Here is a 20165-nt window from a genome sequence, read left to right as displayed (position 1 = left end):
CAGAATGATCCTTAACAGCAGTCTTCCGAAAAACACGGGCACATTCGCACCCGATGTAAAAACATAACGTTTTTGTTGAACGCGTACACGCTCTTCCTTGTGTTGTAATGTTCATTTCAAACATGCTGTTCAATACACACGCATGAACGTTTTGTTGAAGCCACGTGTTCTTTTTCATATGTGCAAACACGGTGTTTGAACACGTTGTTTGTTTTCTTCAGATTCCTTTTGTTGGACGGATTACCGTGCCGAACCATTTTCTACGTTGTTCATAATGATTGTGCACTCAAGTGTTTAGAAAGCATCAACATATTATGAGATATTTTCAAAATGATCCATGTACTTTCAGCTCTAATGCACGGGAAGTAATATTTAAAGTGGTAACATAGTGTTTACCATAAGTGGTAAATGGTAATATTGTTGAAACATAAACAAAAATAGTTTGATGCGCAGAAGTAGACACAGTGCGGAATTTGGTGCATACACGGTAATCTTTCCTCCTCTTGTGTCGTGTTCGAGATAGCCGTATATGTAGGGTTACCATATCAAAAGTAAGGAGGGCATTTCATTTGAGGTTTGGAGAATAAGGAGGACAGTGATTCCTTTTCTTAACATTAAAGGAGGATAATGAGTTTTTATCAAACGATTTAATAATATGTGCGCTATCACAAAATTCATGATTTGTAAAGGTTCAATTGAGATGGTTCATAACTTGTAGTCGTTACCAATTCAATTCATCTTATCATTATACTTCTGAAAAAGGAATCAAGGCTAGCATAATTCATTTTTGATACTTGGAAATGATCTAGTCTAGCTGATTTGCATGAAAACTACAGCTTACAGCCTTAAAACCATCCCAACTTTTATCATGTACAAAAATCAGGATACATGTCATCGCTGATTGAAACTAACATGGAACATCTAAGCAACCCGTTAATTTTATCATTGATTCAGCATAGGACTCTAAGGCCGCTGCCATATTTAGTGGGAGCGAAGAAGCGCGCTAAGCGTTCTATACAAAATAATTCCTATTATTGATATTATTGCTTACACTCGATCTCATGCTTCGCGTTCCTATTTGCTCTCAGTATGGCAGCGGCCTAAACAAATAATACCTAAAATCCCATAGAACCAGAAAGTCAAAATCGAATATATGTTGGATTCAATCTAAATGTAGGAGGGGGTTGACAGCTGCACAGTAAAACATTAATTTTAATATCACATCAAAGTGGATGCACTTCAACCGTGTCAAAAAAATGGTGTAATATTACTAGCCAAAAAGGACAAAATTATCATTAATACAATGCATGAACTGTCATTACGCTGCTTTTACTGCATTTGTTTATTTTTGTGGCCATAAAAATTACATGAGATTTTCGACATGATTAAAGTGCATCCTCTTGGATGTAATATTAAAATTTATTTTTTGCTGTGTGTAGTATACTCCTAGTCCCACCATTGAATGACATTTGCTAGATAAGATGAGGTTGTGACGTAATTAAACAAAAAAGCTCTGCGATCAACGTCCTTTGAACACAATTTTATGAATATGTTACACTGAAGTCTTTTTTTACACGGTTTTTTTAAGCGGTTTTTTTTTTACACGGTTATTTTACACGGTTTTTCGCGATTTACAGGGTACGTTTTTAACGATTTCTCGACAACGATACAACCTATGGACTTGATTCTAATCACATTATCCGTTTCAAGCTATGTCAAAATTGGAACAATCGATTGTCTGTCAAAGTCATAGGAAAAGTCATTCTAATCGAGCAGAAGACCTGTCAAATTGATAAGATGTCGCCTCTTTATAAATTCAGGCTCTTTAGCTATAGGTAATCGAATGAAAAAATATCACAATTTTTGGTGTAAATACAGATTTTTTTTAAATATGTGTATATGGACCATAGCATGCTATAATTACAAATGGCATCAAAATCCGATTTTTTTAAAACATTTAAGCATGTGAAAAATCAATATCTCGTAGGTTTTTTTTACACGGTACGTATCACCCGTGTAAAAAAAGACCTGAGTGTAAAGGGTGTCCACGATGAAATTGCCACACACAAAATTGATTCGCAAAATTCGAGTTTTCATCCGATTGCCATAAAATTTTCAGGGATTGAGAAATAACTATTAAACTTCATTTTACCATTTGACTCGTATTTTATTTACAGTCCATACGCAAATGCCCGCACCTTGGCCTTAACCCAGGCCATAAGATTCTGCACAACCTGTGAATCAACCGTTTTTTGCATGTAAACCCATACTTTCTTCAGTTCCTCGACTGTCTTCACTACCTTAGGTCGTTTAAGAAGGTGCTGCTTCATAATCGCCCAGTACTTCTCGATGGGGTGGAGCTCCGGAGTGTTGGGAGGGTTGAACATTTTCGGCACGAAATTGACCTTATTGTCCGCATACCACTTCAGCACGTCCTTGGAGTAGTGGCACGAGGCCAAATCCGGCCAGAAGATTGTTGGGACGTTGTGGGCCTTCAGGAGAGGAAGCAGCCGCTTCTGGAGGCACTCTTTTATGTACACCTGTCCGTTCATCGTGTCCTGGGTCACGAAAGGTGCACTCCGCTTCCCGCACGTGCAGATGGCTTGCCAAACCAGGAATTTCTTCGCAAATTTGGACATCTTCTGAGTGCGGACATGCTCCGGAACGCTGAACTTATCCTTGGCCGTGAAAAACAGGTTGCCGGGGATCTGTTTGAAGTCGGCCTTCACATATGTTTCGTCGTCCATGATGCAGCATTCAACTTTCGTCAGCATGTTGAGGTACAACTTCCTGGCACGGGTTATGGCGGACTTGTTCTGCTTCTCGTCGTGATTAGGGGCCTTTTGTACCTTGAACGTTCGAAGCCCAGCCTTAGTTTTGGCCTTCTGGACAAAACTTCGGCTTAGGTGCAGCTTCTTAGCCACATCCCTAACGGAGGCGTTCGGATTTCGGTTGAAGGCCCCAACTACGCGGTTGTGATTTTTGGTGTTGTACGGAATACTTTTTCATCGTGGACACCCTTTACTTGAAAAAATGCAAGGATTAAAAAGGAGGACATTTTCGGGCAAAAGGAGGATGTAGAAAAAATATTGAAAAAGGAGGACATGTCCTCCTTTAGGATACCATATGGTAACCCTACGTATATGTCAATGTTTTCATCTGGAAATCTTCTTCCATGGACCTTTCCGACATTTACAACACGCACACTTGCGTAGTCCCATGTTCAAGTGCAAAGTTTGTTATCCTCACTTTCGCTGCAGCCAAAAATGATGGTTTCACGCAGAAAAATTGATTTTTGTTTCAGGGCCTAATGTATTTTGTTATTGATTCAAACATATTGTATCACTATTTCAACGAAACATATTTTTGAATCAACAAAATGGTTTTTAGAACCAACAAACAGATTATTGACTCTACAACCGGTTTGTTGATTCAAAAATATTTTTCTTTGAATTAACCGAATAATATATTTGAATCAATACCAAAAATATATTAGGCCCTGAGCCAAAAATATATCCATTTGAATTTAAAAATCATTTCTCTGTGTGTTGTTTTTATTATCCTCACTTTCGGACTGTCAACTCTTGTGCGCGTAGAGTGGACTATGGTAGAATACTTTCCTGATTAAAACATATGATTGACACAATCGCACAAGTCTTTAGCTTTATTTCTCGCGTAACATTTGAAAGGGGCCTATCCGCGTTGATCGATTCTCTACATCGATCTTTTTGGTTTACAACGGCAACATAAACGAATTTCTCGCTAAGCTCACAGCATAGTTTGACAGATGATAATGTTAGCTTGCGCGTGAAACAACACACTCAATTCAGTGCCAACATTTCATGAGATGTTATGCCTCAGAACATCCCGGCGGCGCCGACTGGGATTGAACCCAGGCCTGCTGGGGTGAGAGGTAATCACGCTTACCACTACACCATTGGCACCGTTATGTTTGAGACGTTGAAAACACAACGTTCAAACATCATGTACAAACATTGGACGCGTCCATGTGTGATACATGTTCGAACACAAGGTTCAAAAGATTCTGTGTGAGTGCAAACATGAAAAGCAGCAACACAGCGAAAACACGTTCATCTCGAACACTACGTTGTATGTTCAATACCGAAGACTGCTTAAAAGTCCACCGCGAACTCGTAATTCTGCGATTCACCACCTGGCCGGTCTTCAAACACTCGAGGAGCGAAAGACTTCCACGCTGGAAAGGTTCAGAGTCGCCTGTCTGCGATCAAACCACCAGATCATTCGTGATTTGGCAACCTAGTTTAAGTAGTTAGGTGCTCAAGTAGGTAGGTAAATTAGCGCTAAACGCAATCATCACATTAGAATAAACAATTAACTAGAACAAAGATGAAGAGCCAAAGGCAAACCAATTGAAATGTTAAATCAAATGTTGAAACATAAAAACCCAGAAAATAAAATATTTTGTCTGTAACAGTAGAAGCCAATTTTGATGCATAATAAAAAAATGGGATACAAATCTTTCGACGGGGGCACCTGCATAAAAAATAAATGAAATGATGATGGGAAACAGTTCTGCTACCAGTTATTTGTCATCGTTACTCACCGTTTCCTAAGCAGTAGCATAGAGTTGACGCCAATTGCGATTTCCTCGAAATGCTCCACTTCCCGCGCAATTTCCTCGAGCATGACACAACCAACAATTTCCACTTGTCCATTTTCGACAAAGTTCCGCGTTATGATTTTACCATTTCTTTTACATGTCGTTTTCAAGTTATCCAACTTTGGTCGTGGGACGTCCATTCTCGCAATAAGCATTTATTCCTCCATGGATCTTCTGGTAAACGGTCTTTTCAGGAGGTCATCAACAATATCCTGTTCCATGATTCTTATTTAATTTTGCACTATGCTATGAACAGTATTCCATCAATGCGGTGAGGCTACTGAATGAAATGCAGACATGGTAGTGAGAAAATTTAAAAATTTTAAAATTCGATGTGTTCGTGTAGGTAGGTATACAACGAATGACGGCTCTCCAAGATTCAATCAATTCAGAGAGAAACTCAAATGCGACGTTGCCTATACGTGCCCATTTATTCTCTTCTCATTAAACTGTGCAAAGATAGAAGTGCACAAAATAAACACTAACACAGCGGCAATTATGCTTACGGGACTTCAATACATATACAACTGACCTGGTTGTAAATACGAGCGTTTCTGGTGCACAAGCAAAAGTGCTCAGACTGGGAGAACTAAGCATGCGGTGGCTTTGATAGAACGAAGGCATATTTTCCTTGCTTGTTTTGTGTCGCTCATTCGCCATAGAAGCCCAAAAAGAGTGTTGTCTGCACGTGGTAAAATCACAGCATCACTATGCCTCGCTTCTGTTTTTACGTACATTTCTTTCAGTGGTGGGTTGCACGCTAACACAAAAGTACCCATTAAATGAGGTATTTGTGCTCATTTTTTGAATCTATTCAAAGTTGTCAAAAAATGGGTATTTACAAATAAAGAAAAGCGGGTACATTTTATTCATTTGTGAAAATATATTCTAGCCTTAAAAATGTGTTAAAAATATTCATTAAGGTTTTAATTATAAAAGTGACGCCATCTTCGCGTATCAGGTGGAAAATTTTCGTGTTCGGGATTTCCGTGATTTATGCAACTGTGGAAAGAACGGCATTGCCTCCCTGGCAAAAACTGGAGCCAATTTTTTGGAGGTAAATATTATAAGTGGAATAATCAAACAAATTAAGATATTCTAAAAAATGTGTCCCATTTCAGGATAGCGGAGATTTACGAGAAGGAAACTGAAATTAACAAGCGAATGGTTCCGGATCCTCATTCGATGTTCGGCATCCGAATAATAAACCGGAAGACTCAACACTATTATTAACCAGATAACTTCTTTTCCCGAATATGCTCATTGAATATTGAATATTGCTGCTACTGGAGATGATGCCCGGTTTTGATATGTCGGCAGTGGTTCATGCAGAATTCGATCACCTGATTCCGAGGTTAATAAACAATGTTAAGCGTTTTAATGATTCATATTTATTTATTTTTTTCCAAAAGGTACTACATACTTGGTTTTATATTTAATGGCAGAATGCACCTGACGCAAAATTTTCAATAAAATGAATACTTTTTACTCATGAACAAAAAAAGCATCAAGAATAAAAAAGACCCATTTTCTGAAGTATTCGTCGAATACTCATTAATGAGTAAAGTCGGTTATACTCATTTCATGAGTTAAGCCACTTTTCTCTAAAATGGGTAAAATGTTACTCATTAATGGGTACTTTTAAGTTAGCGTGTGAGCAGCGATATGGTAAACAATTCAGCTACTATCCAGTGATGTGGTGGATAATTCAGTTAAGGCCCAAGCGCAATGACGGCGGAAGCGGAACGGCAACGGCAGCGGAAAACCCCGATCTGAGTAAGCCTACTTGTCGGATTGAAAACTAGTTAGAATCAAATCGACTTCGGTTAGGCATCTTGATGTCATTAGTAACAACTGTCAAACTTTCCGTTTCCGTTCCGCTTCCGCTCAAATTGCGTTTGGGCCTTTACTATCCATATGAAACAAATAATTAGGGCGGACAAAAATGGTTTTAATTGAGTATTAAATTTTTGCCTCTTAACTTTTATGAAATATAAATTTTACTTTTTGAAAATTCGAGACTGTGCAGTGCACGAGGTACACATATGGACGAGACGCCAATGCTTATTGATATAAATTAAAAATAGGAATATTTTTGTGTTAATAAGCCACTTTTCAACTGCAACTATTGTTAAAATAACAATATTCTATTATTAAGCCCGTCAGCACGTCCTCACCAACTGGCAACAAAAATGGAATGAGAGTGATCTGGGAAGATGGTTACATTCTATTCTCCCACAGGTGTCGAACAAGCCATGGTTCAAAGGATTGGACATGAGCCGTAACTTTATACGTGTCATGTCAAGGCTCATGTCTAATCACTACTCGTTAGACTCGCATTTCTTCCGAATCGGGCTCGCAGGCAGCAATTTGTGCGCTTGTGGTAGTGGTTATCACGATATCGACCACGTGCTTTGGTCATGCACCCTACATTGTGTTGCTAGATCCGAGTTATCCGCATCTCTCAGGGCCCGAGGAAAACAACCTATGCGGCCCGTTAGAGACATCTTGGCGAGCCGAGATCTCGAATATTTTAATTTAATTTATGTGTTTTTAAAACGGATCGATCTGAGGATTTAGTAGTTAGTGTCATCTTGTGTTCTCTCAAGTTGCTAGGTCTCCATCGGTGTACCCCCATGTTTGTCTTTTTCTCCAGTTTGTCGCTTAGTTCTAGATCAAGAGCACATTGCTCTAAAAAACCTTGTGTTCTCAATCCCTACCCTGCCACCCGTTTGTTACAATTTGTTACCCCTAACCTCGAGAAAGCCGCGAGTAATCGGCCCCCGCTTTACTAACGTTAGTTTTAAGTAATTTTGTACCCAAACGATGAATATCGGCTCCGCAAAGCTACGGCAATCGAGCCTAGAAAAATAAACGCATTTAAAAAAAAAAATTATTAAGCCAACCATAGTTAATTTTAATTTAGGGGCCATGAATGCAAAAATAACTACCAACCATTTCCTCGTTTTCACCCGGACAAAAATGTAAACAATAACAAAACTTTTCTCGTTTGATTTAGCTCCTTTCCGCGTTCAGAATTTCGGGGAAAAAGTGCAAGATTTCCGAAAATCTTGAGACTTGAGGTAAGTAAGTATGCTGCAGTTCGAGCTGCAGTTGCTAAATACAATCAATTTTTCTGTTTTTTTCCTTGATTTTTTTCCGTCGATCTTGTTTTTTGTACTGAGTACCAATACTCCCAACGCCAGGAAGGCAGCTCCCACACCTGGACCCTACATATCAAACCATCAACTCGTGAACCGAAGGAAGGCGTGATCAGTGATTTTATGCCTCAGAAATTCAATTGCAATTCTTTTTTTTTTTGCAAAACAGAAAACAAAACATAAAAAAAATCGACATTATTTATGAATCAATAAAAATATTTTTATTTCTACTGCGTGAATTGTCAGACTTCAAAAAATAAATTTGATTGAATCAACAAGAAATCTCTTTTAAAAACAAACATATTTTTGTTGTAGACCCAGCTGCCAAATTTGAAAGCTTACGTCAAAACCATGAAAACTCTTGTTAATTCGAAAAAAAAAATCTTTTTGATTTAACAATCCATGGGTTTTAAGGAACAACAACAACGGCGCCGGTGGTGTAGTGGTAAGCGTGATTACCTCTCACCCCAGCAGGCCTGGGTTCAATCCCAGTCGGCGCCGCCGGGATGTTCTGAGGCATAACATCTCTGATCACGCCTTCCTTCGGAAGGGAAGTAAAGCCGTTGGTCCCCGGTTCATGAGTTGATGGGTCGATAGGTAGGGTCCAGGTGTGCGAGCTGCCTTCCTGGCACGTTGGTAGCATTGGTGCTCAGCACGGAAAACAAGATCGACGGAAAAAAACAAACCAGAGGAAAAAAAAGGAACAACAATACTGGACTTGTTGAAACAATAATGATTTTTTTTTTTCAGCCAAAACAAAATGAAATTCGTATTGATTTTACGTTACATATTATTACGTTTAAAATATTTTTTTGCGTGTTTTATACATATTCTGCACAAAAGATACTTTCTGCCCCTCGCCATTCATATAAACGGCGGGAAATCCTGTCAGTTGCGGGGCAGACCTGTGCGCCGCTGCGCCACGCCGCCGCCGACGACGATTTTCATACGCCGCCGCCGCCGATGAAATTGAGCCTGCGGCGGCGCGCAGTAAAATCGTTCACGCCGCCGAATAAATTTATGTCACGCCGATGAAAAATCCGCAACACCTTTTCGGTAAAATGCATCTTGAATGCGTTGAAATTAGAACTTGTGTGCATGCTCGTTCATGGCTACTCAACAACCACTCAATTTCATTAAAACCGGATCTACTCTAAATTTAGTAACATAGCCAGAACTCAATTTTGATAAAAAGGTCGAGGTATTTGTTGATGAGTTATTTCTACTCATTCCCAAAAAACCCAACTATAGGAAAATGAGTCAAAATATGTGTGGTGAAGCAGTGTTAGGTTTTTAACGCTTGTAACTTTGTCATTTATAGATGAAATTAAAATCCAAATACGCCAATCGATAGGATATTACATTACGAACCTGTTGAAATAAATATTTTTGCAATTTTTCTGTAATTAAACTATTGAAAATGTACAAATGATAATTTTATCACTGATTTCATGAAATAAGCCTTTTTCCCAAACCCAGTCATCACAAACGAATACCACTTGGTTGCACATCATTCTGCTTGAACCTGAAAAGATATAAATCAGCGCTGCTTTCATGCCTCTGCTCATTACCGCTTCGGACGGCGTGGCACTAGGTCCTGCATCAAGCAGGACTCGGTCAGCAGCTAAAGGTGGATCACGGCGTGTCCACCACAATGAGGGATGAGACTTGAAAAAAACGTGCATGTAAAACCCCCTCCCCCTCAACAATAACCCGAAAAAGACATGGACTTTGACGATCATTTTTTTTTCGGGAAATAAATTTTAAGCAAACCCTTATAATGTATAAACAATTATTTTTTTACATGCAGAGCCAACATTTTCAAAAAAAATATTGCTTAATAGGAGACATACACTCGATGAATTACAAACAACTGACTGTAAAACATATCTGGTGCCTCTATATATGCAATTATATTAACATCCAAAGTCCATCCTATTTTATATATTCTGCACAAAAGAAACTTTCTGCTCTGCCCCATTCATAAAAAACTGCGGAAATCCTATCAGGTTCTGAACCGGAAAAGATATAAAACAGCGCTGCTGTCATGTTTTTGCTCATTTTCGCTTCGGACGGCGTAACACTTGGTCCTGCAGTAAGTAGACCAAATCAGCGGCTAAAGGTCCACAATGTCAGTCCGCATCGTGCTCTCTTGCCGTGCGGATCTATTTGCTTTTTGCTGAAGGAAGTGTTACTACTACCTAAAGCTACAACAAATTTAAACAGCACTTTTCAGTGCTCAACCTGTAAAATTTCTACCTTGTTCAACTCTTATTCCTCTTCGATCCTTGTTCGGACCCTACCCGTGGTAATCCTTCTTGGATATCGATTTGGAAAATTCCTCTTCGATCCTGCAGATTCTTATAGTAATCTGCTTGGAAGTCGATTTGAATAAAAATTTACTGCCGCCATGGCACCTAAACGCAAAAGAAAGGGGCAAACTCTTGACCCCCCTTCTGAAGAAATTAATTTGAGTAATCAATTTGATTTGCTCACGGATGATGAGAATGATCCATCATCCAAGAAAAATTCTAGTAAACTTTCCCGGCTTAATGCCAAGAAGGAAAAGATTCCCCCTATTGTGATAACCACTTCCGATTTCCATGCTCTTCGCATGGAACTTTTGAACTTCGTGAAAGTTAAGTTTTCACTACAAATTGGACGTCGGGGTGAATGCAGTGTATTGGCTGAAACCTTGGACGGATTTAAATGTCTTCTCAAGTATCTTACTGAGAAGAAGCACAAATTTTTTACTTACGACACCAAAACTGAACGTGTGTTCAAGGTTGTCATGAAAAGACTGCCCAGTGGTGAATCCCTGGATCAGATCAAAGATGAACTGGCAAAATTACTTGGAGTTGTGCCACTCCAAGTAATCAAAATGAAAATGAAATCCCGCCCTGGCGATTCGCGCAACGGGATTTCTAATGATTTTTATTTAGTTCACTTCAAGTCTAGTGAACTAAACAACCTTAAGGCCTTAGAAAAAGTTAGCCTTATGCTCCATGTCCGAGTGAAGTGGGAACACTTCAGGAAGACTGGAGGAAATTTCCAAAACCTCACTCAGTGCCGTAAGTGCCAGGGATGGGGTCACGGAACTAAAAATTGCTACATGCCAGCTAAATGCATGAATTGTGGTGATTCCTCTCACGCAAAGGACGACTGTCCTGTGAAGATCCTAAGAAATTTAAATGTTCAAATTGTGGTGAAAACCACAAATCCAATTTTTGGGAATGTAAGACTCGCAAAGCGATCCTACAATCTCGTTCTAACCGACAGGTAGGAAACGCTCCACTTTTCCGACCAGGTACAAATTCCTCTGCTGTTAACAACGGTCAGCGAGGAACAAATTCTACATTCGTACCCGTAGGTACAAATATCACCCCTGCTTCAAATGTTTCATCTGTACCTACTCCCCTCGCTGCTAACAATGTTCAGCGAGTTAATGGAGCTACCTATGCTGCTATTGCAGCGGGTAGAAATCAAAATACTAACCAAAGTAATTCTAACGGAAATTTTGACAATTTTGACTTAGGAAGCATTACTGCCCCTAAAATGGAATTTTTACAGAAATCATTAATTGACATGATTTCTGATATGCTTAAATCTAACTCCATGTTTGATGCTATTCAAACTGGAGTAAAATTTGCAAATAATATTGTCATGACTTTAAAATTCAGTAATGGATTTTAAAGCATTAAATATTGTAAATTGGAATGCTCGATCTCTTAAAGATAATGAAGACGAGCTATTTAACTTTTTGAGAGTTCATAACGTGCATATTGCCGTTATAACTGAAACGTTCCTTAAACCTGACCATAAGGTTAAGAAGGACGCAAATTACTTGATTTATAGAAATGATCGTCTTGATGGACCCTGTGGTGGCGTTGCCATCATTATTCATAGACGAATCAAAAATAAAATTCTTTCTTCATTTGAAACCAAAATTTTTGAAACTTTGGGAGTTTCTGTTGAAACAAAATTTGGACAACTTACGTTTATAGCTGCCTATTTGCCATTCCAATGCGTAGGCCAGAAAAAGAATTTTCTCAAGGGTGACCTCCAGAAACTTACCCGTCATAGGTCTAAATTCTTCATTATTGGTGATTTTAATGCAAAGCACCGCTCATGGAATAATGCTCAAAGCAATTCCAATGGTAATATTCTGTTTGATGATTGTTATGCAGGTTATTACACTATTCAATATCCAAACAGCCCAACATGCTTTTCTTCTGCAAGAAATCCCTCCACTATTGATTTGGTCTTAACTGATTCATGTCAACTTTGTAGCCAATTGGTTACCCATGCTGACTTCGGTTCTGATCACCTTCCAGTAACTTTTGAAATATCCCAAGAAATAATTTGTAATCCCAACAGCTCTACTTTCAATTACCATAGAGCTGATTGGGAGCAGTATCGAACATTTATGGAATATAACTTCGATCCAAACATTCCTTTGCAAACCAAAGATGAAATTAATTATGCTCTTGAATCTCTGACTACTTCTATAGTTGCAGCAAGAGCTGCCTCAGTACCAAAATGCGAGGTTAAATTTGATTCAATTATAATAGACGACGATCTTCAGCTCTTGATCCGTCTTAAAAATGTCCGTAGGAGACAATATCAAAGAACACGCGATCCTGCCATGAAGGTTATCTGGCGGGATTTGCAAAAACAAATTAAAAAGCGATTCTCTGCCCTGAGGAACAAAACTTTTGAAAATAATATTTCTAAATTAGACCCGAGTTCCAAACCCTTTTGGAAACTCACAAAAATTTTGAAAAAACCTCAAAAGCCTATTCCAGCGCTTAAAGAAGGTGGTAAAATTTTGATCACAAATTTGGAAAAAGCTCAGAAACTTGCTAAGCAATTCGAGAGCTCCCATAATTTCAGTTTGGGTCTAACTAGTCCTATTGAGAATCAGGTTGCTCGGGATTTTCTGAATATTTTCTCTCGGGAAAATATTTTTGATGATTCCTGGGGGACTGATTTGGACGAAGTATAGTCTATAACTAATTAGTTTCAAAATATGAAAGCTCCAGGTGATGATGGAATTTTCTATATCCTCATCAAAAAACTCCCAGAGAGTACCTTGTCTTTCTTGGTAAAATTATTTAACAGATGTTTCCATTTGGCATACTTTCCTGATAAATGGAAAAATGCAAAAGTTGTTCCAATTTTGAAGCCGGATAAAAATCCAGCTGAAGCTTCTAGCTACCGTCCAATAAGTTTGCTTTCTTCAATAAGTAAACTTTTTGAAAAGATAATTTTGAATAGAATGATGCTTCACATCAATACGAACTCAATTTTTGCAGATGAGCAGTTTGGATTTCGCCATGGGCATTCAACTACTCATCAACTCTTAAGAGTTAACAATTTAATTCGTTCAAACAAATCTGAAGGCCACTCAACTGGAGTTGCTCTTCTAGACATAGAAAAAGCATTCGACAGTGTTTGGCATGAAGGTTTGATTGTTAAATTGAAAAAGTTTAATTTTCCACTTTATATTATGAAATTAGTTCAAAATTATTTAACTGACAGAACTCTTCAAGTAAATTATCAAAATTCCAAATATAATCGACTACCTGTTAGAGCAGGAGTTCCTCAGGGTAGCATTCTTGGGCCTATATTGTATAACATTTTCACTTCGGACCTCCCTAATTTGCCTCAGGGTTGCCACAAATCTTTGTTAGCTGATGACACAGGCATTTCCGCTAAAGGAAGAAGTCTTCGTGTTATTTGCAGCAGACTGCAGAAAAGTTTAGATATTTTCTCTTCTTATTTACAAAAATGGAAGATTTCTCCCAACGCTTCCAAAACTCAACTTATAATATTTCCACATAAGCCTAGAGCTTCCTTTTTGAAACCTAGTAGTAGTCACATAGTCACTATGAACGGAGTTCCAATTTCCTGGTCAAACCAAGTGAAATATCTTGGATTAGTTCTTGACCAAAAATTAACTTTTAAAGATCACATTGAGGGCATTCAAGCCAAATGTAACAAATATATAAAATATTTGTATCCTCTTATAAACAGGAAATCCAAACTTTGCCTGACGAATAAACTTCTAATATTTAAACAAGTTTTTAGACCGGTCATGCTTTACGCTGTGCCAATATGGTCTTGTTGTTGCACTACCAGGAAAAAAGCACTTCAAAGGATTCAGAACAAAGTTCTGAAGATGATTTTGAAGTTGCCTCCCTGGTACAGTACTACCGAAGTACATAGAATTTCGAATGTTGAGACTTTAGCACAAATGTCCAACAGAATAATTAATAATTTCCGGCAAAAATCGTTACAATCCTCAATTGCAACGATTAATTCCCTTTATACTTAGATAAGATTTAGTTTTAGTGTTTAGTTTTAAGATATCAATTGTTATACTGACATGCAGGTTTAAAAAAAAAACCTGTTTAAAATACTGAATTGCAAAGACAGGAACAATGTAAAAACACTTAGATATATATCATAACAATTAAGGCTGGTAAGTTACTGTAGTAACTGGAGCACCTAGGTTAAAAATCAAATGTAATTTATTTTGAATTTGGAACAAATAAAGAGTTAAAAAAAAGGGAAAGAGGACACTAAAATAGAAAGTTTTTCTTCCGACAGTTTCATCTTAGTATTCATCTTTGTGTGTACTTCTGAGTGGATTCTGTTTATGTGTGGTCAAATGAAAATCATGTGGAATTTCACATGGATATTTGTCAAGAAAAATGTGTAAATTGTTTTGAGTCAACCATAACCGAAACATTGAAATACTTGAAAATTTTAAGATAAAGTATAATAGTCAAAAATGCATGAAAAACATCAATTTTGTATGGTTCTACGTCATACTGCGGTCGTGTCTAGGACACAACCCTTTAATTTTGTTTTTTTTTTAGATTATACACCTATTACCATCCATATTAATATATTTTGAACGTTCTAGGTTCTCCAAAACCAGCTTTGACACGTAAATCGAAACTGATACGAGTTGTTACAGTTGAGGTAGCTGCTGCATTGAACCGCTGTAAAGTGAGTGATCGAAATGCTGTGTTTCTAATATCATTAATCGCTAAAGCTTTAGGGCACGATGTTTCATCATTATTGTTGAACAAGGAATCTGTCAGAATTGCCAGAGCAGGAATTCGCTTACAAATGCAACATGATTTAAAAGCGTCGTTTAAGCCAGATATAAATTTAACAATACATTGGGATTCTAAGCTGCTACCTAACATATTACCATCCAAAGCTCTACCAAAAACCGAGCGCTTGGCCATAGTTGTATCAGGCGAAGGCATTGGCAAATTATTGGCTGTTCCACCCATCGAAAACTCTACGGGGGCACAACAAGCAGAAGCGGTGTACAATGCAGTCGTCAAATGGGGGCTTGCGGACAGGTATGATCTTAAATCTTGTATGTTCACCTCAGAATTCTGACTATTTTATCGTCCTGTCTATTTTATGTTGTACTACTGCATCAAACACCGGTAGAAAAAAAGTGCGTGTCAGTACCTGGAAAAATTGTTTAAGAAGCAGCTTATAGACCTCCCTTGTAGACACCACATACATGAACTGCTACTTGGCAAAGCTTTTAAAATTCTGAAATTTGAAACGTCAAAGTCTCTAAATGTTGAGATTTTTAAGGAATTCCAATCAAAATGGCACATTTTAGAAAAGACTTCATACCACTCAGGTATGGATGATTATTTTTTTTAAATAGCTATTTCGGAAATAGAAAGATTGGCGTTATTGGAGTTTTATGAAAAACAAATTAGATAGCAACACCACCGTGGTGATTACCGAGAGGTTCTACAACTTGCCATTTTATTATTTGGGTGGAAAAATCGATGAAAAATTACAAATAAGAGCAGGGATACTTCCACTCACTTGCTATAAAAAAATGATTTTCTGAATTTTGAAATCATTAGATGTTATAATTATATTTTGGACTTGTTAGATACAAAAAGAGGTTGAAAGGCAAGTATTTGACACATAAAACCTGTCAAATTTGCTTTCAGATAGTCACAATCAGCGATTTTACTACTCGCGAGCGCTCACTCTGAGTGAACGCTCACGAATCATAAAATCGCTGATTGTAACACTCTGGAAGCGAAATTGACAGGTTGTATATGTCAGATACCTTTCAACATCTTCGTGTATCTAACAAGTACAAAATATCATTATAACGTATAATGATTTAAAAATTTAGAAAATCATTTTTTTATAGCAAGTGAGTGGAAGCAAACCTGAATAAGAGCTCCTGGTGCGTTTCACAATGCAAGGTGGATGGCCAAAATCATTTATTCTTTGAAAATGTTTATTCTTCGGCATGAGTTTACTTTACCAGATAAAACTAAAAATCAACTAACTCGATTTTGTGTGTTCATTGTAAAAATTTATTTGAAAAGTTGGTTTCTTTCTCCGTGTGCTGCGATGGCACCCAACAATGATCTGAACCTGTTAAAAATATTGAAGGAATATGAAACTGTTGATGAAGACGTTGCGAAAGCAGTACATAAAGGAATTTTAACTCACTTGCAATATTTGGACAACAGCCTTATCGGACTATGTCTGTTCGACGAAAATGTAGACCTCCCGGTTAAGAAAAAGGTCATCGAAGCCTTACTTCTATGAGGTAAATGCTTTAATTGATACATTTGCATTTAATATTCTAACGATTTTTTTTTTTACAGATACTCATAAAAACATTACAGCCAGATCCATTGTTGAATCCAACGATATTTCAACGATTGAACTACACTCGTTTGTACAAGCCAGCAGTGGTATTGAAAACTTATTCAAAGCTCTCCAAATTCCGAAGTCGTTGCTGAATGTCGATATGGAGCAGTGGAGTAGTTCCATCGAGTTTAAAAATGCCAAAAGACGGGTTCAATGTTTGGAAGTAGTTAATGATAATGCAGAGCGTGGTATAGCATTGATTAAAACATACAATTCAAAACTATCAACGGATGAAGATCAAAAGCAGTGCCTTTTACAATTAGTTGAAGATCATCGAAAAAATTATAAGAGTACCAGGAAATCTGATTCGGTGTAGCTAATAAGGAAACATATGTCAAAGTATAAAAAAAAAATTTTTTCATCTTTTCAGGCAAATGTTCCTCTTGTGTAAAACTCATGATTCCCAAAAAAATAGAATAACGCAATTCAAGATATTTTTACAATTGATTTTAGGAATTTCTGATGAAAAGTTGTGGTTTTTCATATATTTTTGAATTTTTGGACCACCCTAATGAAGAATAATTGGGCCACCCTAGTGAATTATTCCGTATTAGATCCGAAATGGTGGTTTAATTCGATATATAAGCAGGTTGGAGACAATTGTGAACAGTTTTAGAAGCCGACTCATCAATCTTCTATATTCTATATAGAACTCATGAAAAAAATTCTAAAGGCCCAGACGCAATGTGGGCGGAAACGGAACGGAAACGGAAAGTTTGACAGTTTTTTTTTTTATCTAGTTCGTTTATTTGGAAGGCTCAATCGCGTTAGCTTTACGGAGCCGATAATTCATTGTTCACTGTGTGTAACAAAATTCACTTAATTCTATGTCTAGTAGGAGTTGGGCCGATTACTCGCGGCTTACTCGAGGTTAGAAGGGTACATTTTCGAAGGATAGGATCAGGGGAGGAGCTTGGGGTAGGGTTTCGTTGTCTCATCAGAGCGTTGTCGCCAGTATGAACGGTAGTGCTGTTCTAGCTTCGTCCGGAGTTCGACCGGCTATGGTGGGTGACCAGTGGGCGACGATGAGACTCATCGAGACGGGGGGACAAGACAAACAAAAACTAATAAAGAGAGACAAAAGACAAAAGGAATTAAATTCTTATACTAGACATTTGAAGAAAAACATAAACGGACTGCATATAGCAGAGATCACGGGTTGCCAACACGTCTCTGATAGGAACATATGGTTGTCTTCCTTGGGCCTCGAGGGTATTCAAAAGTCGCTCTCTGGCGGCGTAATTATCCGTACATTGCCAAACTGCATGATCGATGTCATCGTAACCGTTTCCACACCGACAGATGTTGCTGTCCACGAGGTTTATTCTATTGAGATGAGCATCTAGCGAGTAGTGGTTGGACATAAGTCTACTCATCACGCGAATGAAAAGTTTGACAGTTCTCACTAATGACATCAAGATGCCTAACCGAAGTCGATTTGGATCTAACTAGTTTTCAATCCGACAAGTAGGCTTACTCAGATCGGGCTTTTCCGCTGCCGTTGCCGTTCCGCTTCCGCCGTCATTGCGCTTAGGCCTTAAATCCCAGAAAGTCGATTTTTGAAAAAAAAAAAAATTCGAGGTAACACCAAATCTTGACGTTTCATGCATTTTTAAGACATTTGGCATCAAAAAAAAATTTTTGATTTCCGAAATTTCATGTACCCCCCTTGGGAGATTTTCAAGAGTGAAAAAAGTCAAACTTTGACGCGTTTGCGCCACCCCTAAATCATGTCCGATTGAGCTCAAATTTTGCATAGGGTCATTTTTCGAGGCAATAAACATTTTGTATATGGTTTGTTAGCGAAATTAAAAATTACCATTTTTACTGGGCATATTGTAACAATGTCGGATAACGACCCAATGAAAATGATTCTTGGTAGCGAACCGACTGGAACAAGACGAAGATGTGCGCAGCGAACAAGGGGGATCGATCAAATTGAAGGCAGCTTACCTAGTGAGTTGCCAAACAAGATTAGGAATGATGTTCGATGAAATCTGGCTGATCAGATTTCAAGGACCTGGCATGCCGGTCTAGTTCAAATTTATGTAAAACATCTTTAAAAGAACAAGGTTATATTCTACAACATAATAAAATCTAACAAAGCGAGTATCCATACCATATCCATAGGATTTAGCGATACTCAAGAACAAAGAACGTATCCTGTTCTGTTTATCGTCTGATCCGTGTCATAGACGAGTGTATCGTTTGGAAGCCAATTCGGAGCAGCTCCAGGAGTCCGTGATGTTCTGTAATATTGTCATACGACGCTTCCGAACGCGAATATTGTTCTACCAAAGTCGGTTACAAATAAAAGTTTGTAAATAACAACGTAACAACAATTAATCACTATTGAATCTACACTTCGACACGAGATGCAAGAGTTAAAGCACGAGATCACACCGCCATGAAAAATGTTGACACTTTGTTGTATAGCTGAATGACTGTTCTTTGACACTTTGTTGTATAGCGAGATACGTTGAGCGGAGCGTTGCAAGAAAACGCGCAAAAACGAATGACAGATGACCCAGTGCATGAAAAATAAATATACACTGACAATTTTTTCCCCCTTTGTGATATTCCAAAATTTTGAAGGGGGGAGGGGGGTGTCAAAAGAAAAACTTGAGATTTGTTCCGGCCCAGATTAGGACCAAACAAAAGATATATGACAGGGAAATATGAATGTGCAGTGCTCGAAAAGCGAGGAGCTCATACCATCGAGTTATAGCCCACTCTATATGACCGCTCTACCCAACAAACATTACAAACAGAATAATAGCTTCTTCATGCAAAAATAGGCTTATTCAGCCATTATTAAACTCAATTTTTTTTTTGGTTTGACTATATGTTTTATATTACCTGCGTGAAGTCAACGATTGACATAGTTGAAGATGCTAATTTCAAATAATAGACTAAAGTGAAAATTTTTATACGATAGATGAGGAAATGAAAGTATAGAGTTGATAGTTCCGTTAGAGTACGGCAATGTAAAATTGTATGTATATATATTATATATATGTATAAATATACAGGGTGATTCAGAATAACTGTCACCGATTTCACAAATATGCAATTCTCAATGGGTAAAATGGGTATATGTTCAAGTATTTTTGTTTTAAGTGTGTACACATATCAGCTTGTATTGATAGTAGGATTTGAAATTTCATTCGTTTGTGATTTCAAACAGCCATTGACGTCCAAATGGAGCATGGCATAAATCTGTAAAAAAAATCGTGTGTTATCTTTTAGAAACTGAAATCTCTTCGAAAGAATGTAACATTTATTTTTGCATCATGATAGATGTACAAAGGAACCATGCTTGGATAATCCGTTCAATATCAGAGCTTAAACGCATCACCGGGACTCAAAAAGTGCTGGAACTAAAGCGTGCGTGCCAGCTGTGGTTTATTTTCATGACAAATGTGGCTGATAATTAAGGTAAAGGGAGAGAGATTTGAAATAAAATATGCTTAGTTGAAGGTTATATATCCAGAATATCTGGAATATAATGATATCAAAAATTCATGCAAGCGTTCAATCGTTATGACCATTTTTAAAAGGGACAGCTATTCCGAATCTCCCTGTATATATATATATATATATATATATATATATATATATATATTATATATATATAT

This window comes from Ochlerotatus camptorhynchus, unplaced genomic scaffold (genome assembly GCF_037179485.1).
Source record: "Ochlerotatus camptorhynchus isolate MF236.1 unplaced genomic scaffold, CSIRO-AGI_Acam_v1.1 ptg000601l, whole genome shotgun sequence".
Lineage (NCBI taxonomy): Eukaryota > Metazoa > Arthropoda > Insecta > Diptera > Culicidae > Ochlerotatus > Ochlerotatus camptorhynchus.
The sequence above is the reverse complement of the archived record's forward strand: the minus strand, read 5'-3'. Positions refer to the sequence as shown.